This window comes from Tenrec ecaudatus, chromosome 13 (genome assembly GCF_050624435.1).
Source record: "Tenrec ecaudatus isolate mTenEca1 chromosome 13, mTenEca1.hap1, whole genome shotgun sequence".
Classification (NCBI taxonomy): Eukaryota; Metazoa; Chordata; class Mammalia; order Afrosoricida; family Tenrecidae; genus Tenrec; species Tenrec ecaudatus.
This window is the reverse complement of record NC_134542.1, coordinates 107,813,592-107,831,172: the sequence shown is the minus strand read 5'-3', so window position 1 is coordinate 107,831,172 and position 17,581 is coordinate 107,813,592. Positions and strand designations below refer to the sequence as shown.

At 36.4% G+C, this 17,581-nt stretch overlaps 1 non-coding gene across 1 annotated transcript; it reads left to right on the top strand.

Moving 5' to 3' along the window:
• Nucleotides 1-14,632: 14,632 nt before the first annotated feature.
• LOC142425200 (U1 spliceosomal RNA) lies at nucleotides 14,633-14,796 on the top strand. Its single transcript, XR_012779556.1, has one exon. It is a non-coding gene; the product is annotated as a U1 spliceosomal RNA (small nuclear RNA).
• Nucleotides 14,797-17,581: the final 2,785 nt, after the last annotated feature.

Below are 17,581 nucleotides of genomic sequence, written 5' to 3'. Positions count from 1 at the left end.
ACAGAAATGTATGGCTTTTTTAAGCAACAGAGACAAAAGATATCAAAAAGATGTTAAAAGTATCTATATAGTGGCTGAAGAAATAAAACTCTCTTTATTCAGAGATGACATAATACTATATGTAGAAAATCTAAAAGATTCTATTTAAAAATTACTCAAACTAATCGAAAAATTTGATAGCATAGGTGGTAATAAGATCAATATACAGGAATCAGCTGGATTATAGTATTTGAAGGATGATGATACCAAAAAAGATATCAAAAGAATAATACTATTTATAATAACTACGCAAAAGATAAGATTTTAGGAATAAATCTCCCCAGAGAAACAAATGACTTGTAAAAGGAAAGCTACAAAATATTACTTCAATAAACAGAAAGAAATTGATACAAATGTTATGTTACCATACTTTTAGATAGGCAGAATAAACATTGTGAAAATGCTAATATTGCCCCAAAGTACTTTATAAATTCAAGGCAATTCCAATCCAAATCCCACCACAGTTCTTCAAAGAAGTGGACAAACTAATCACTGACTTTATATGGAATGGAAAGAGGCCCATAATAGGTAATATAGTATTAAAATGTTAAAACAAAGCCCTTTCACTCTGACTTTAGAACCTACTATATAGTCATGGTAATCAAAATAGCCTGGTAATAACGCAACAACAGTTATGAAAACCAATGGATTAGAATTGCAAAACCAGAAATAAAACCAAGTACCTATAGACATCTATACCTATCATTTTTGATAAAGGACTAAAATACATTAAATGGGCAAGAGAAAGCCTTTTCAATCAATGGTGCTATAACAAACTGGATCTTCACCTGTGTGAAACAGGACCCCATACTTCATGGCATCTACAAAAAAAGAACTCACGATACATCAAAGACCTGAATACAAATCACACAATCAAAAGACCATCAATGAAAAAATAGGAACAAGCTTCATAACCCTAATAAAAGATAGAACCACACTATCACACATAATGAAAAATATCTACACTACAGAAGACAAAATGAAGAACTGGGACCTACTAAAAATACAACATTATGCACATCAAAAGACTTAATCAAAAATCAACAGAGAACCCACAGATTGGGAAAGAATATTCAGTAATAATACATCAGATAAAGGGCTGATTTCCAAAATCTGTAGAAAACTTCTACATAGCATAAAATGGGCCTAAGACACGAACAGAAAATTTACCACTGACAACATTCACTGGAGAAATGGTCACAATCATTAGCAATAAGATAAATACACATCAAAACAATGAAATATCACCTCACACTGATACTTTTGGCAAAATTCCATAAAACAGAAAAAACTAAATGCTGAAGAGAATGCAAAGAGATGGGAACCCTTTGACATTGCTGCTGGACAGTCAAATTGTACAGCCACCTTGAAAATCAGCAATACACTTCCTCAAACAGATGTAAATCCAAATATCCTCTGACCCAGCAGTCTCTCTATAGGGGATATACACTAAAGAAATCAAGAGTACAACATGAACAGATGTATGCACATCTATGTTTATTTCAATTTCCATATTAGTAGATTTACAAATAATAAATGTATACATTAAAAATAATAGCCATTTCCATAATCAAAAATCATGGAAACAACCAAAACCCCAATTATATTTGGATGGATAAACATGCTCTAGTGCATTCGTACTATGGAATGTTATATGGTAAGCAAAAGAATGACAAGTCTCTTAAACACCAAACGACATGGACAAAGCTAGAGAATACTATGCTTACCAAACTCAGACAACCTTACACAGATAAATATTTTAGCTAGTAGTGTTTTGTTGTTGTTGTTTTTAAAAAATAATGTCAGGAAATTAATAAAATTTTGACCAGAGTTAGAGAAAAGATTTGAAGAGAAAGAGCGAGTTTATTGAAAGGGATACTTTGGAAAAGATATTGACCATTAGCTAGTCTTAAAAGGCCGTAATCTGGAGGGACACAGTGGGAAGATTGCTTGGATGCAAAGACTGCGAGTAAACCCTGAGTGTGTAACTGTTTGCACATTCTAGGATCGTGGCTCAAATGCTGACTGATAAGAAGATTCTTTGCTGGAGACAAAAAAACTCCATGAGGTCAAAATGTGCTCGCATGGAGAGTGCTTGCTAATCATGTGAGAATGTGTGCTAGCTATGAACCATGAAAACATATACGGAAGTCTTTGTGCTCTACTATTTTCCCTGCATTTGACCTCTGGTAAGCTTTCTCCTTCAGAGTGCAAATAAAAATTGGCAAGCAAAGAAGCTTGGGAGGGTTTTTATCTTTTTTTAAAATAAATTTATTAGGGGCTCATACAACTCTTATCACAATCCATACATACATCAATTGTGTAAAGCACATTTGTACATTCATTGCCCTCATCATTCTCAAAACATTGGTTCTCCATGTAAGCCCCTGGCATCAGCTCCTCTTCCCCCCCCCCTCTGCTCCCCCCTTCCTCATGAGCCCTTGATAATTTATAAGTTATTATTTTGTTATATCTTACACTGTCCAATATCTCCCTTCACCCACTTTTCTGCTGTCTGTTCCCCAGGGAGGAGGTTATATGTAGATCCTTGTAAGTGGTTCCCCCTTTCCACCCCACCCTCCCTGTACCCTCCCAGTATCACCAATCTCACCACTAGTCCTGAAGGGATCATCCTCCCCGGATTCCCTGTGTTTCCAGTTCCTATCTGTACCAGTGTACATCCTCTGGCCTAGCCAGATTTGTAAGGTAGAATTGGGATCATGATAGTGGGGTTGGGGGCTGGTGAGGAAGCATTTAGGAACTAGAGGAAAGTTGTATGTTTCATTGTTGCTACACTGCACTCTGGCTGGCTCATCTCCTCCCCGCAACCCTTCTGTAAGGGGATGTCTAGTTGCCCACACATGTATCTTGGGTCCCCACTCTGCACTCACCCTCATTCAAAATGATATGATTTTTTGTTCTGATGATGCCTGATACCTAATCCTTTCGATGCCTCATGATCACGCAGGTTGGTGGGCTTCTTCACGTGGGCTCTGTTGCTTCTCAGCTAGATGGCTGCTTATTTATCTTCAAGTGTTTAAGACCTCAAATGCTATATCTTTTGATAGCCGGGCACCATCAGCTTTCTTCACCACATTTGCTTATGCACCAATTTGTCTTCAGTGATTGTATCAGGGAGGTGAGCACACAATGATATGAATTTTTGTTCTTTGAGGCCTAATAACTGATCCCTTCAGCACCTCGTGATCACACATTCTGGTGTACTTCTTCAATGTGGGCTTTGTTGCTTCTGAGCTAGATGGCCACTTGTTTACCAGGAGGGTCTTTTATCTCTTGAGTGCCTCTCCCTTTCCTTCATCACTCCATCTCAAGTCTTGAGTAGTTCACGTGTGTGTCTCACGTAGCTCCCAGCTAGCTGGAATGCTACCACAAACACCATTTTTACAAGAAAAAAAGAAACATGGTTTATATAGCAATAGACAAGACTGAAAACTAGGAAGAGGCTGGGAATGGGGGTGGAAGAGGGGAAGGATAGATTGAGGAGAGATTGCAAGGAAGTAATGAGAGGGGAAAGAGAAAAGGAACCATATATATGGAAGGTTTAACAGAATATTGCTGTTGATTTTGTATCTGGAGATGGGCTGTGTAAATATATATAGTATGCATCTTTGGAAATAAAACAAAACAAAAAAAATCCCTTCAAATTTCTTATCCCTCAAACTTGAAGAGTGGGCTGAGTGGCTTTAAAAAGAAAGAAAGGCCTGATTTAAGCTTTTCAGTAGCTTCTACAATTTTTGTCTTTACATTGGTAAGCAAACAATGTTCTAAATATATAAAATTCTCCTTTCAAAAAATATTACTTTTTTTCTGGAGTCTATGACACAACTTTACCCACTATTCCGTTTTTAGAAGCACGTTTTTAGGATCATTCTGTCTAGCTGAAATAAACATGACATGTAACCCCGTGTTATGCTTTAAATGTTAGTGTTTTGGGTGTGCTCTTTTTGGTATGTGTTTTTTAGTTACTAATATTTTTGTTTTGTTTTCCTTTTCATTCAAAGTAACACTTGGTGACAATTGAATTTTAGAAAGCACAATTTCCTTCAAAAGGGTATTAGTACGCTAAATCATTGCCTTGTTTTACATTATTTTATTGATAAATATACTAAGCTGAAAAGAACAGCTTATCTTTGCTGCCTCATCAATTTAAAAGCTACATTTGATTTAATTAATAAGGGAACTTATGGGAAAAGCTTTTATCGACGGGCATTGGTTTAAGATATCTTGGCCCCTTGAGGGAGATGCACTATAATAATTTATCTAAGATCATGTTAGGAAGGGCAGGTCACTTTATATTCTCTTCTAACTAATAGAAAAGTCAGGTGAGGTTGTTTCCTGACACAGCTACTCTATTATTTTAGCTGCTATCTCAGACCTTAACAAGCTCTTCCCAGTATTGCTCAGACCATAGTCATTGGGAAACACAGTGAAAATATAAAGAAGTGCACCTATTGACAAAAGGACATTGATTTGCCATTTATTTTCCACTGAATTACATGATAAATCACATGTACTGAAGAAATAATATTCTTTTCTAAAAATAAGTAGTCAACTATATTGTCAAAGTTTAAGGCTAATTCTTGTTCTGCATATAAAGAGCGGTATAGTTTGTCCTAGGGTGGACACTGAAAAGCTTTTATTTAACGATGCTCAATTGTCATAGGTTGAATCTATACCAGAAAATTATGTGCCAAATCAGATGGGACATAATTCTCAGTGATTTGGCCGTAAAATAATGTTGCAAAAAATAAAAAGATACACTCAAAATATCTTAAACTGAAAAAACTGAAGAAAAAGTCAAACCTTGTGTCATAATATTTAATCATTCTACAGGCAAAATATTGAAAGATGCAGGAATCACCCAAAGAAACTACAAGGAACATATGAAGTCCTGGCTCCAAAAATGATTTGTAAATGTCCAGCCATTTCAAGTGATAGCATCTTTTCAAGAACCAGTAGCATGGAAGGACAAGGGCCACACTGCATTCAAGGCATTAGTGGAAAACAATAATCCAGCAATTGAGGGAATGGAAACTGAGACATCTCAAAGAATGATTCCTTACGGGATGTGCTCACTCATTAATGCCCAAAATTTGGAAGACAGCTCACTAGCCAGCAGACTAAAATAGATATATATTTCTGCCAGTTCCCCAAAACCTGACCCAAGAGAGTGCAGATATTTCTAAATATCATTAATATAATATGCAAGTTAAATTTTGCTGAAGATAATTCAAAAATAATTTTAACCATACATCAAGAGGAAACTTCTGGAAGAAGATGTGGAGGGAGGCATATTATTGCTGATGTCAGATAGATTGTGACTGAAAGTAGGGACTACCAAAAAGATGTTTCTTTCTGTTTTATTGACTATACAAAGGCATTAGACTGTATGGATCATATCACAGTATGATAGCATTGTGAAGAATAAGAATTCCCATACTTCATTAAGATCAGGGAAGACAGTTTCATAGGAAAAGAGACAGCTCTTTGAGCAGAATAACAGGATACAGCATAGTTTAAAGTTAAAAAAAAAGTTTGAACATGGTATTTCAGGCTTGAATCCTTTCATGATATTCATGATTATACATTGGGCTGTGATCCTCGTAGTTCTCAGTTCAAAACCAACAGCAAGATCCTCATGAGAAAGAGTGGGCTTTCTACTCCCATAAAAAGTTTCAGTATAGGAAACCCACAGTGGATCACTATGAGTCAGCAATGACTTGATGGCAGTGAAATATTCCATCTGTAAGCTGAGCAAATAATTTGAGAAGCTGGACCATATAGAGAAGAATACAGTGTCAGAATTGGAGAAAGTTTAACAAAGTGCAACATGTAGATAGCACACCTTACTTGCTGAAAGCAAAGAGGCTTGAAGCATTTAGTGAGCAAGTTAGAAGAATGCAGCCTTCAGGATGAAGCTGGACTATACGGAACCACAACACATGGAGAAAGAACTTGTAATATGCAAACTTCACCACTGGAATTCAATATAAGGAAAGCAAAATCCTTACAACTGGACCAATAGACAGCATCATGATCACTGGAGCAAAGACTGGTATGTCCAAGGATTTTATTTTGCTTAGATTCATTATCAGTGCCAATGGAAGCAAGAGGAATTGATGTAAGGTCAATGGAAATGTCTCAATAAGCTGATAAATGACTGTAATCACTCTTTTATCCATTCTGTGGAATTTGGAAGACAGATATGTGGCTAAACAGCTGGAAGAGAGCCATGTTTATATCTATTCCAAAGAAAGGTGACCCAAGAGAATATGAAAACTATCAAATGGTATCATTAACATTATATGCACACAAAATTTTGCTGAAGATCTTTCATCTAGGAGTTCAGCAAGTACATCTACATAGAGCTGCTGGAAATTCCAGTTGAATATAGCAGAGGATTATCCGTAAGGGATATCATTGCTCCTGTTAGATGAATCTTGTGTTTTGTTGACTATACACATGCATCCAATTGTGTGGGTCACACTAAACTATGAATGAAATTGAGAAGAATGGGAATGTCGATACACTTCATCATGCCCTTGTGGAACTTGTTCATGGATTAAGAGGCAGTTGTACAAACAGAGCAGGAGGATACTACATGGTCTAAAATCAGGAAAAACATATGTCAGAGTTGTATCTTTTCATGATACTTTGTCAACCTGTATGTGGAACAAATAACCTAAGAAGCTGGACTATATGGAACTAAAAAAAGGCATTGATTGGAGAAAGACTTATTAACAACTTGTACTATGCAAACATCACCACTGGAAGCACTTGCTGATGAAGCTCAAGTACAGTCTTCAATATGGATTACAACTCAACGTAAAATAAATCAAAATATTAACAACTGAATCCATGGAAAGCACCATGATACCAGAGACAAAATCTAATTTGTCAAGGATTTCATTTTGCTTAGAGTCACAGTCAATGTTCATGGAGCACCAGTCAAATGACAAAATTTCACTAGGAAATCTGCTGCCCACGATCTCTGATCTCTTTAATGGGTTGAAGAACAAGGCCATCACTTTGAAGACTAAAGTGTGCCTGGCCTAAGCCATGGTATTTTCAATTGCCTCCTATGCTTGTGAAAATGAAACAGTGAATAAGGAATACAACAGCAGAATTGATGTATTGAAAATATTGTGTTGGTGAAGAATATTTTTTAATTGTTTTTGTTGGTGGTGGTGAAGAATATTTAAAAATACCGTGGTCTGCTAGTAGAACAAACAAATCTGTTTGGGAAGAAGTCTATCCAGAATGATCTTTAGATATGAGAAAATGTGACTCTTCGTCACATGTACTTTGGAAATGTTATCAGGAGAGTCCCTGAGAATGAACATCATGCTTGGTAAAGCACAGGGTCAGTGGCAAAAGAGGGAGACCCTCACAGAGATGGGCAGAATACCTTAAAAAATTAAATAAAAGATACATTTGTGAAGATGGCCCAGGAAGGAAGAGTGCCTCATTCTGTCATACAAGGGGATCTATGAGTCAGCACTGTGACAGCACACTGGGCCAATCTTCTTTGCAAGAACTATTTAAAGGTAAGATGTCACTTTGAAGACTAAAGTGTTCTCAGCCCAATCTATGATATATTCAATCACTTCGTATGCACATAAAATGTGCACCATAAATATGGAAGAGAAGAGAATGTTCGATGTATTTGGATTACAGTATTTGCAAAGCAAATGGATGTTTCCCCGGACTGCCAAAAGGACAAACAAATCTGACCTGGAGGAAGTACAACCAGAATTCTCCTTAGAAGCTGGAACAGGAAGAGCTCAACTCATGTATCTCGGACATGTTGTCAGCAGAGAGCAGGCCCTGGAAAAGAGCATCATGCTTGATAGAAGAGGTTAACAAAAAAGAGGTAGACTCTCCTAAAGATAGATGGGCATCTTGGTTGCAAGGAGTTCAAGCATAACAATGAGCAGGATGAAGCAGAGGGGTCAGAGTTCCCTTCTCTTGTAGGCAGGGTTGCTATGCGGCAGGCAGAGAGCCTGTGACTGGGCTCCTACCAGCTATAACAACCTCCTCTGCCAACTTCAGCCACTGAAGCATCTTTAAGCGCTCAAGTAGAAGGCAAATGTCTTGAGTGATGATGGCAACAAATGTATGCAATGGATGTGTTAGAACTCTCTCTCTGGAGATAGAGTTACACCTCGGTCCTTGGCTCCACACGAGAAAGAATTCACACCGAAGCCTTGCTCGTGAGCCAAGTGAGTTTAATGAGAGTTAGAAGAAGTTTCCGGTTTTACGTGGCACCCATAGGATTCCTCCAGACCATGCAGCCTGGCAGAGACTGCTCGGTGTCATGCAAAGATGTCCTTCCCTGTGACTATGTTAGATCTCTCCCCAAGTCCTCTCTTAAGTTCTCCCTCCCAGACTCCAGGTTCCTGCCTTTTCAAGGATTCCAGGGGACGGCATGGTGGACGACCCCAGATAAACCCCATTGGCTGAATTGAATTCACCTGGCCCAGGTGGGCCGATCCAGGTTTAACACCCACCCATGCCCACGGGGGGGGGGGGGGGAGGGGGGAAGGGGGGACCGTGGGCCTCTGAGCATGTGCAGTGCGCCGCCCTTTGTTCTCCTGCTAGGCTCTCTGAGCATGCATTAAGGAACATCCCATCCCTGCACTTATCTGCCTAACAGATGTATGTATGGATTGTGATAAGAATTGTATGAGCCTCCAATAAAAATGATTTTTTTTTTAAAGAAAAGAAAGAAAAACATCTCAGAAGGCTGATTCTAAGTCCCATTCAGAATTTTATTTTTCCACAATTTTGTTTTTCAGGATATCAAGTACGACACAACCTCGAATTATTTGTATTTTCTTTTAATGGGCAGTAGCTTAAACATCTAAAATTTGGTAGGTTAAAATTAATAAGTAAAATTCAATAATAAATTTCAGTCTGGAAAACGAATTTTCATTTACTAGTGATTTTGATGATGTTGGTAACATAGCTTTTTTTCCCCCTAATTCATTTTTCCATCATTTTCTTCTTTAATGAAGTCCATATAATCTAATCTAATAGCAAATAAAGTCAAATCTAATCACAAATGAAATTATTTTACAATGTGTAGACTCCTGAATCCTTATCACTTCTACTTAAAATAAACTTCTGAATGCATTTTAGAGTTGTGAATATTTTTAATCAGTTACCCTGAAAATATCATTAGTTGTTAATTATCTAATATATATCATTTATTTTTACTATAGCATTGACTTTTACGGTTGTTTCATGTTGACTTGAGAATATAAATTATCAATCTACCAACTCTTATTTATAATATTATGGAAAAAATATATGCCAACTACATTAACCATTTAATTGGTTTGCTTGAAAATGAGGGAGAATTATCTGATCTTATGATACATTTCCCCCTTTTTGAAAGGGGAAAAAACACACATAAAAATGACCACATTTATTGACATATAACACAGACCATATAGTTCAATAGTTTAAATATAATGACAACAGTTGTGAAATCACCACAGCAATCAATTTTAGAACATTCTATTCACTCTTGTACCAATTTTAGCATCCCTTTACCCCAATCTTCCCTGCCGGAACCTATGTAATCTAGTTACAGTCTCTATGTATTAACTAGCCTAGATTTCATATTTTAAAATTTAGATGAAAAACTTCCACAATGACAACAAAATAAAACACAAAAAACAAACGAAAGTAAAAGATAATAGACTAGGAAAAATTAAAAATAGATCAAAAGGGAAGCTAAATGATCATGCACATTTTAGCCTACTCTAGCTGTAGTAATCCACTTTCCAGTGCATTCTGTCTGAGGCCAAGACTCTTCACATCCTTAATCAATGGTCTCAGGGAGTCATTGAAGGTTCAATCTGAATGGGGACACTCCAAATGGAATTTGGGCTCCCATGGTGTAATAGTCTTCTGCAAATAGACTGATCCCCTGGGGTTGCAATTATCACTTAACTCTTGAATTCCTATTGAGTTTGTATGCCAAAAAAGAATACAGACCTTTGATCACAGTTAAAAGTTTCATTGGGAATATTAATTGGAATATCATAGATATGAATTAATTGGGCATCCACAGACATGAGACGCACTTGCCCAAAGTTGACATGGAAGTTAAACAAGACTAAGCCCTTCTTCTTCTTCTGGCAGAAAAAGTAAAGATTCTGTGCAGTTTGTCTCTTTTTACCCATTATTTTGACATTTTCTTCATTATATCCATTAGTGCCATGCCTTTTTTTTCTTGGTTTACTTTATAAATTGTAACTATACGGGTTTAGGAAAGACGACTAGAGGTTATCAGTCTTATATCTCTTTCTCCCAATTCAGGATGCTGTCTCCTCATTCTCAGTCATCAATTTAAAAAATCAGAATATTGCAATAAATTGTCCCATATATGCTTGTATCAGACAATGTGTCTTCTCTTATTTATACATTCATTAACAGGAAAATGATGGCCTTCCTTTGTATCTTTACTAGAAAGCGCCTTTTGATACAAACTTATTTTATGCCATATTAATTTACACATTGACTTCATGACCTCGTTTTACTTTGATCCATAACTTTACTCTTATTTTTTATCCTGTGTGTATTTAATTTTTATCTCATTTTTAGTCCAATTTTGCCTGAGAAATGTCTTCTCTACATTGCCCACCCAAACAAAATCTAGGTGGTTCTCATCTGTTGCTATTGGAAGTTCTAGATGTCTTCTTGTTTCTCAGGAAAAAACAAAAACTTAAATACATCTAAAATTCTCTGCACTATTTTGTTTTCATTCTACAGTCTACTTCTTAATTGATCACCTACTAATTTATGGCATTGCTCTATAGGATGAGAGCATAGAACCATTAACCCATGGGAACTTTATTAGCATGGTCTCAAATGTCAATATGCCATAAGCATTCATCTATTTAATTTGATTTAAAATCGGCTTTTACTGTTATCCGAATGCACCCACAGTTAATGGTTCCCCTCTGTGAGCTAAATGTGAATAGTTATTATCCTGCAAGGATTTTTCCTGAGCTGAGAGAAAATGTGAGCTCTTAGCACTGGCACCCGTACCACCTTTGCCCACAAACTTCGGAAGATCTGACCCTACACATATTTGAAAGAGATTTTACCACCCTTTCTAGGAGCTAAGAACTTATATTTAATTACAGTAAGTCCAAAATTATAGCTTTTATGAAAGAGTCACCTACTAAATCTAGGTTTATAGATAACTATAAAATTGAGAAAGTTCGTACTCAGACTTAACTTAGAATTTGACTTTTAGTACCAAGTTTTTGAGTAGCCTATTTATATTAAGAGGAAAATCCCTGTCAGTCTGGATTGCTATCTTTTATTAAATATTGTGACTTATTTTATTTGGTTTAGTTTATTTTTCTTGTAAAAGTATTATAAGACTATTATAAGGTGTAAAATATTTTACATGTATAGCCAAAGTAATAAAAAAGCTTAAATATAATTCAAAGTTTTAGTCAAATGTACTATTTCTAGTCTAATATTTTTCAGATTACAAATTGCTCGTGAAAATATATTCCTGTTAAATTGGTTTTATTTTTATCATATTACACACAGCATCTCCCAAAAAAAGCCCACTATATTTTATGTTGTTGAAATTGTGTTTCATATGCTTTGCTTTTTACTAAGATGTGAAATGTTTCAAATTCTGATTGATAGGAATATTCTGTGGTGAACAAATAAGGAAGCCAAGGATGGAGCAATATTTGGTAGAAAGTGAAATAAATCTATGTAGAAAAAAAAAGATTGTTTAACACTGAAACTAAGTTAAAATATTGACTTCCCTACCAAATGCTTTATGCAGGACCTAATCTCTTTGAAAATTAAATTTCCCTCCCTTTGTTCTGCTGTCTTTACTTCAGAACCATTTCCTCTCATTTCATCTCAATCATCTCATAGCAAACTCTAATTGAGCCAATTATAGGTTCCAGACACTATTATCAGTGCTTTCATGCATTTTCTAAATTGATATTTATATCTACACAATGAATTAGATATATTATTATCACCCTTTGCACAAATGAGAAAAATGAGGTACAGAGACATTAGTTTCTTCATAACATATTTTTATTTCCTGAAAATCCGCAGGCATCTAAGTATAGATGAGTTTTTCATAAGTTGTTCTTGGACAAAACAGTTTACAAAGTGCTTGAAATATAGGCATTTGAACAAGATGCTTGGACACCTGCTCTTTTATATGCTTAGGCTTTAAACCAAAAATATTCAGAGAAAACGGGACCTACTGTTTTATAGATTTTTCCAGCATTAGAGAAAAAAAGACTAAATCTTAGATGTTCCACTACAAATGCAAACTAGGAATTTTAGCATCCACTATTGCTTTCCTTTTGTTCCACCTCTGGAATATACTTATGTACTAAATAATATGATTGAATAACATACAATCTGATACTTGACCTGCAGTGTTCCCATCCTAATAACTTGATGTACATTGTGAAATCACCTGACAAGGAAATAGAATATTTGAAATTAAATTGCTTCAGGATGCACAGAGGGGAAAAAAAATCAAAGTAAATGGACGGTGACAAATTCCTGCTCCGAATGCTGGAGGGCCAAACTTAAGAGAAACAAGAGCCCGATGATCTGCTCTAACTTTTTCATTCACATGAGTGGATTTCCATGGCAAATAGACTAATATTATTTTCTAAAAAGAACATCTTTATTATGGAAATATTTATGCAACATTTTCTTCATATAAGCTCATTTGTCATAAACAAATGTTCAGTCTATATATTAATGAGACATGGTATATTAATTTTCTCTGGATGTATAACCAAGAACCATTAATTTACAAGCATAGTACAGCACCTTGACATCGGCACATAGTTTGAATTTCGAAAGCCCACAGAAGGCATGACTGGTTTGAGCATTTAAGTCAGGTTCTCAAAAATCCCATAAACAAAGCAAGGTTGCGCTTTTATTTAAGATTTCACTAAAGAAGAATCCGCTTGAAGCTCATTCAGATTGTGGGGGGGATTTCAGAGCTTTTTGATGGTACCACTGAAAGAAACTGCATTGGCAGCTACTAATCTGGTCAGCGATGCACAACTCCCAAACTGTGTCACCGCTCTCGAGAGCTAATGTTCTCTGACAGGGGGACCACTGTCTTTAAGTATTTATGTGATCAGACAAGGGCAGTGAGAAAATCTTACTCTCCATCTCAAAGTCAACCCAATTTGCACCTTAATGACTTCTGCTAAACCTCTTCTCTGCACCATCTAAATTTGGATGTGATGCAATAAATGGGGGAAAGTGTTGAAATCCTGGAGGGCATCTCATCATTCTGCCTACCACACCTGGCCCTTGGAGTACATCACATAAGCCATTTCACACTCCCGGGTATACAACTGAGATGTTTTGAAGTTACATTTTCCCTACTGCATGTTATAATTTCTGGATCTCAGAGACTTCGTGTAGTTTTCTCAGCAAGCAAGCATGTGACTGCGGCAAAACAGGAGGATTTGAGAAGAGGATTATGTTTCTTAACACTGGCTTGGATTATGTTTCTTAACAACTGGTATTCTAGAGAATATTGACATCATTTTAGTATGTGAAACGAATTTGTCTGTATCTGATTTGATAATCTGATCCCATGTGTTGACTGTGAAAATGCATTCTATCGAATATATATTATACAGAAAAGTATTTGTTAAACATCTTCTCCAACCCGTATTATAATCTCACATATACTTAGTTTTTAATTTATATTTTATTTATTATGTGACAGGCACTGTTCTAAACATTTGGCAAATATTGACCCATTTAATAGCCTTTGAAGGTAGAACCAAGAGGATCCCTATTATATTTGGGGGGAAATCAGGTCCAGGAACGTGATGTGAAATATTACAGCATGCACAGCTAGCAAGGTCACCCCTAAGATCAAGGTTAGGCAGCCTGATTTCTTCCTAATGCAGATTATTATTAAAGGTATTCAGAACAACTTCTAAATTAATTCAATGTTTTATTTCCAAAATTATCCATTAATTAATAAGCCAAATAAAATAACCCCAAATGAATATAATGTAAAAGATACTCGACATTTGAAATTTCCCAATTTATGTAATGATTAGTTAAAAAAATCAAAGCCATTTCCTTAATTTGCCCCAAATGTGCCTTCGATTATCCTTTAGAAATTGTAGAATAAAAAGGTCTTTAAAATTATACGGTCCTTTGATCTTCTAGCTAGTGTTGGAATTATCTTAATATTTAATATTTTCTAAAGCCATAGCCATGAGGTCTGTAAGGGTGGAATAGGAAGATTTGTGCATGTTAGGACACACCCTCTTGGTTGTAGTATTCAGGGAAGAGGCTACCTTTATGTATTAATGTGTCAGTGTAGGAGATGAAACATTAGATTCTCTACCTATTTGATAGCTATCCATACAATGTCTATCTATTGAATTAATAGGTCGCCAGGGGTTTAATTTTACTTGGATTCGCAATCAGTGTTCATGGAAGCAGTAGTCAAGAAGTTAAGTGACACACTGCTTTGAGGAAACCCACTGCCAATGACCCCTTGAAAATGTTACAAAGTATACTTACCTGGCAGGGGAGACACCATGATCACGAAGGTGGTTTTCCCAGGGCGAGGCTTATCCAATGCACTCCAGATGTGCTGACCCCTGCAATTTCCCCAAATGTGGGAAGCTCGACTGCATGATTTGTGGTGGTGGGGGACTGCGTTCGCGCTCTCCCCTGAAGAAAAAAAAAAAAAAGAAAATGTTACAAAGTAAAATGTCACTTTTTGATCCAAATAATGGTATTTTTAAGCCCCTCATATGTGTGTGAAAATTGGACAATGAATAAGTAAAGAAAACCACAAAAGAGCTGATACATTTGAATGATAGTGTTGGCCAAGAATATTGAAGTTATTTTGCACGACCAGAAGAACCAACGAATCTCTCTTTGAAGAAGTAGAAACTCTTTGGAAGTGTGAGTGGCAAGAAGTTTTCTCACTTTTTCGGTCATGTTTTCAGGAGAGACCAGTTTCTGGGAAATGACATCAAGCAAAGGAAAGAAATGACATTAAGTAGAGGAGAGGGTCGTTGAACATGAGGAAGATTGTCAAGGCTGTAGGATGACATAGTGGGGCCACCAGTGCACTCAAGCACAGTAATGACTATGCAGACTGTGCAGCAGTGAGCCTGGTTGCATTCTGTTGTACACTCCAGAAGCCAAGAAGTAAGACCGAGTCGAGGGCACTTAACAATGATCACATGATGTCTGCTATGCCAAATGTCCCCCTGTATAACTTCTTAGTTAACATTTTTAATTGACTTCTTTTTTTAATCATTGGTTTTGCCCTAAGAAGCAATAGCTTTTAAGTGGCAATTGCACATGACATTTTTCTGTGACACTATAAGGTAATAATGATAATTAAAATCTTCATTCATATGAACTTTAAGTCCTCTAAATGTTATGGAATATCTTTTGAGAAACATTCTTTTAAGGTCATTGGAATGTCATTGTTCTAATTCTACAATCCCTGACAACTTCCTTGTGCTGCAATTTCCCCAGAAGTCTTTTCTATTGGGAATAGAATATGCTGACCAGTGTACACAAATATCATTGAATTCTGGAAATTAAGTTTCTCATGGCAAATTAATGTTGCCATTTGGGTTTTTCAGAGATACTTTTCTTGTGTTTGATTAGCATGCTTTTCAAAAATAACATTTGAGTTTCTCATGAACGTTTTCTCAGAATTAAATTCTCATTTGACATCCACACAAATTGTTCGGTGACATTAGTTACACTTATCATAATGCATCCACCTTGTCTTTAATTGCATCTGTTTGTTCTCTTTACAGTACCTTATTTTCCTTGATCTCTAGGCATTTCTCATCTTTAGGTTTCATATTGATGGGTTTCAAGTAAGGCACTAACCTTGGGCATACTATACTTTCCGTGTCACTCCACTCTTTCACTAGCAGACTGTATCACAGGACAGGCTAGGTTCTGGGTTTAAAGTGCATCTCAAGGGGATCTTCTCAGGCGGTCATTTGTGCTCTACTTCCCCAGCTTCTCTGTGTGTTACCTTTGCTTTCCTTTTTAGGATTTGAAGTCTGCTCTACTGTTGCTCCCATTCTGTTCAAGACCAACTATGGTGACCAAGTCAGAACCATCAGTGGTGTCAGCTGGGTACCATTGAGTTTTTCTGGTCTCCGGATAAATGAGCTGATGTCTCTTATAAATGTGTTTCTTATGGTAACCTCGTACTGTTTAGCTCCTGGTGGATGGAAACCCATAGATTAGTCTTATATGGTCAGTTACAAGTTTTCATTTTATTTTATTTTTACTGGCAAGCTTTTAGAACCACAGGCTTTACTCACTTCACTGGAAGGCAGATCAAGATTTTCGTGAACTTTCTTATGCTGATGACCGTGTTTCTGGTCTTCACTCAGAAAACGAATGTTGAAAACATTTGGTTATGTCTAAGGAGTACTCAGTTTGGGGTCTTCCATGATTGGATGTGTTTGCCCCTACATATACATATTTATATGTACCTAGGAGCCCTAAAGGTGCAGTGGACTGGTGTTGTGCTGCTAACTTCAAGGTTAGCAATTTGAAACCATTAGCTACTCCGTGGGAAAGAGGCAGGGCCCCTCTTTAATTTCCTCAAGAGTTACAGTCTCATAAACGCACACTCTGTCTTACAGGGTCACTGTGAGTCTGCATCAACTTGATGGCAATGAATATAAATGTTTTATAGATACTTCTAAGTCATCCTAATGGTTCTATGGGTTCAGTGATACTTGTATAATTGTGGATATTCCCAACATTCTAATAAATCATCTCTCAGTTAAAGGATCATGTCTAATTCATCTATATAGTCGTGTACCACCTATTTACTAAGTAGGTATTCAGTAAAATCACATTTGATATAAAAATAGCTTAAAATGACATGCTGACAGTTCCAACTTCTTTAGTTTTATTTCATTTTGATACATTACTTTCCTGAAATGCCACCTCCTTCCCCCGATACAATTGCCTAGTGAGACTACCTTTTTGACTTTTAAAATGAAGACAGTAATAGTTGAGGCTAAATATAATACTTATGAGTGATAGGTGCTATAAAGAAATAAATTTTTTTGAAATCATTTTATTGGGGCTCATACAACTCATCACAATCCATACACACATCAATTGTGGAAAGCACAGTTATACATCTGTTGCCCTCATCACTCTCAAAATTCGCTTTCCACTTGGGTTCCTGGAATAAGCTCCACATTTTCCTTTATCTCCTCCCCGCTCCCACCCCATTACCCCTCCCACATGAACCCTTAATAATTTAGAAATCATTATTTTATCTTACACTAAATTTAAATAGAAAAGTATTATTTGTTTATTTCTACTCTAGACAATTCAAGAGTAGCATCAGGGATTGTTAAGTTCACTTTCTCCTTAAAGCTATTAGCATTGTTCAGGGATGTTCAAACATTTAGATCCATGACTTACCATTTCATTCAGGCATCATGGATCTTTG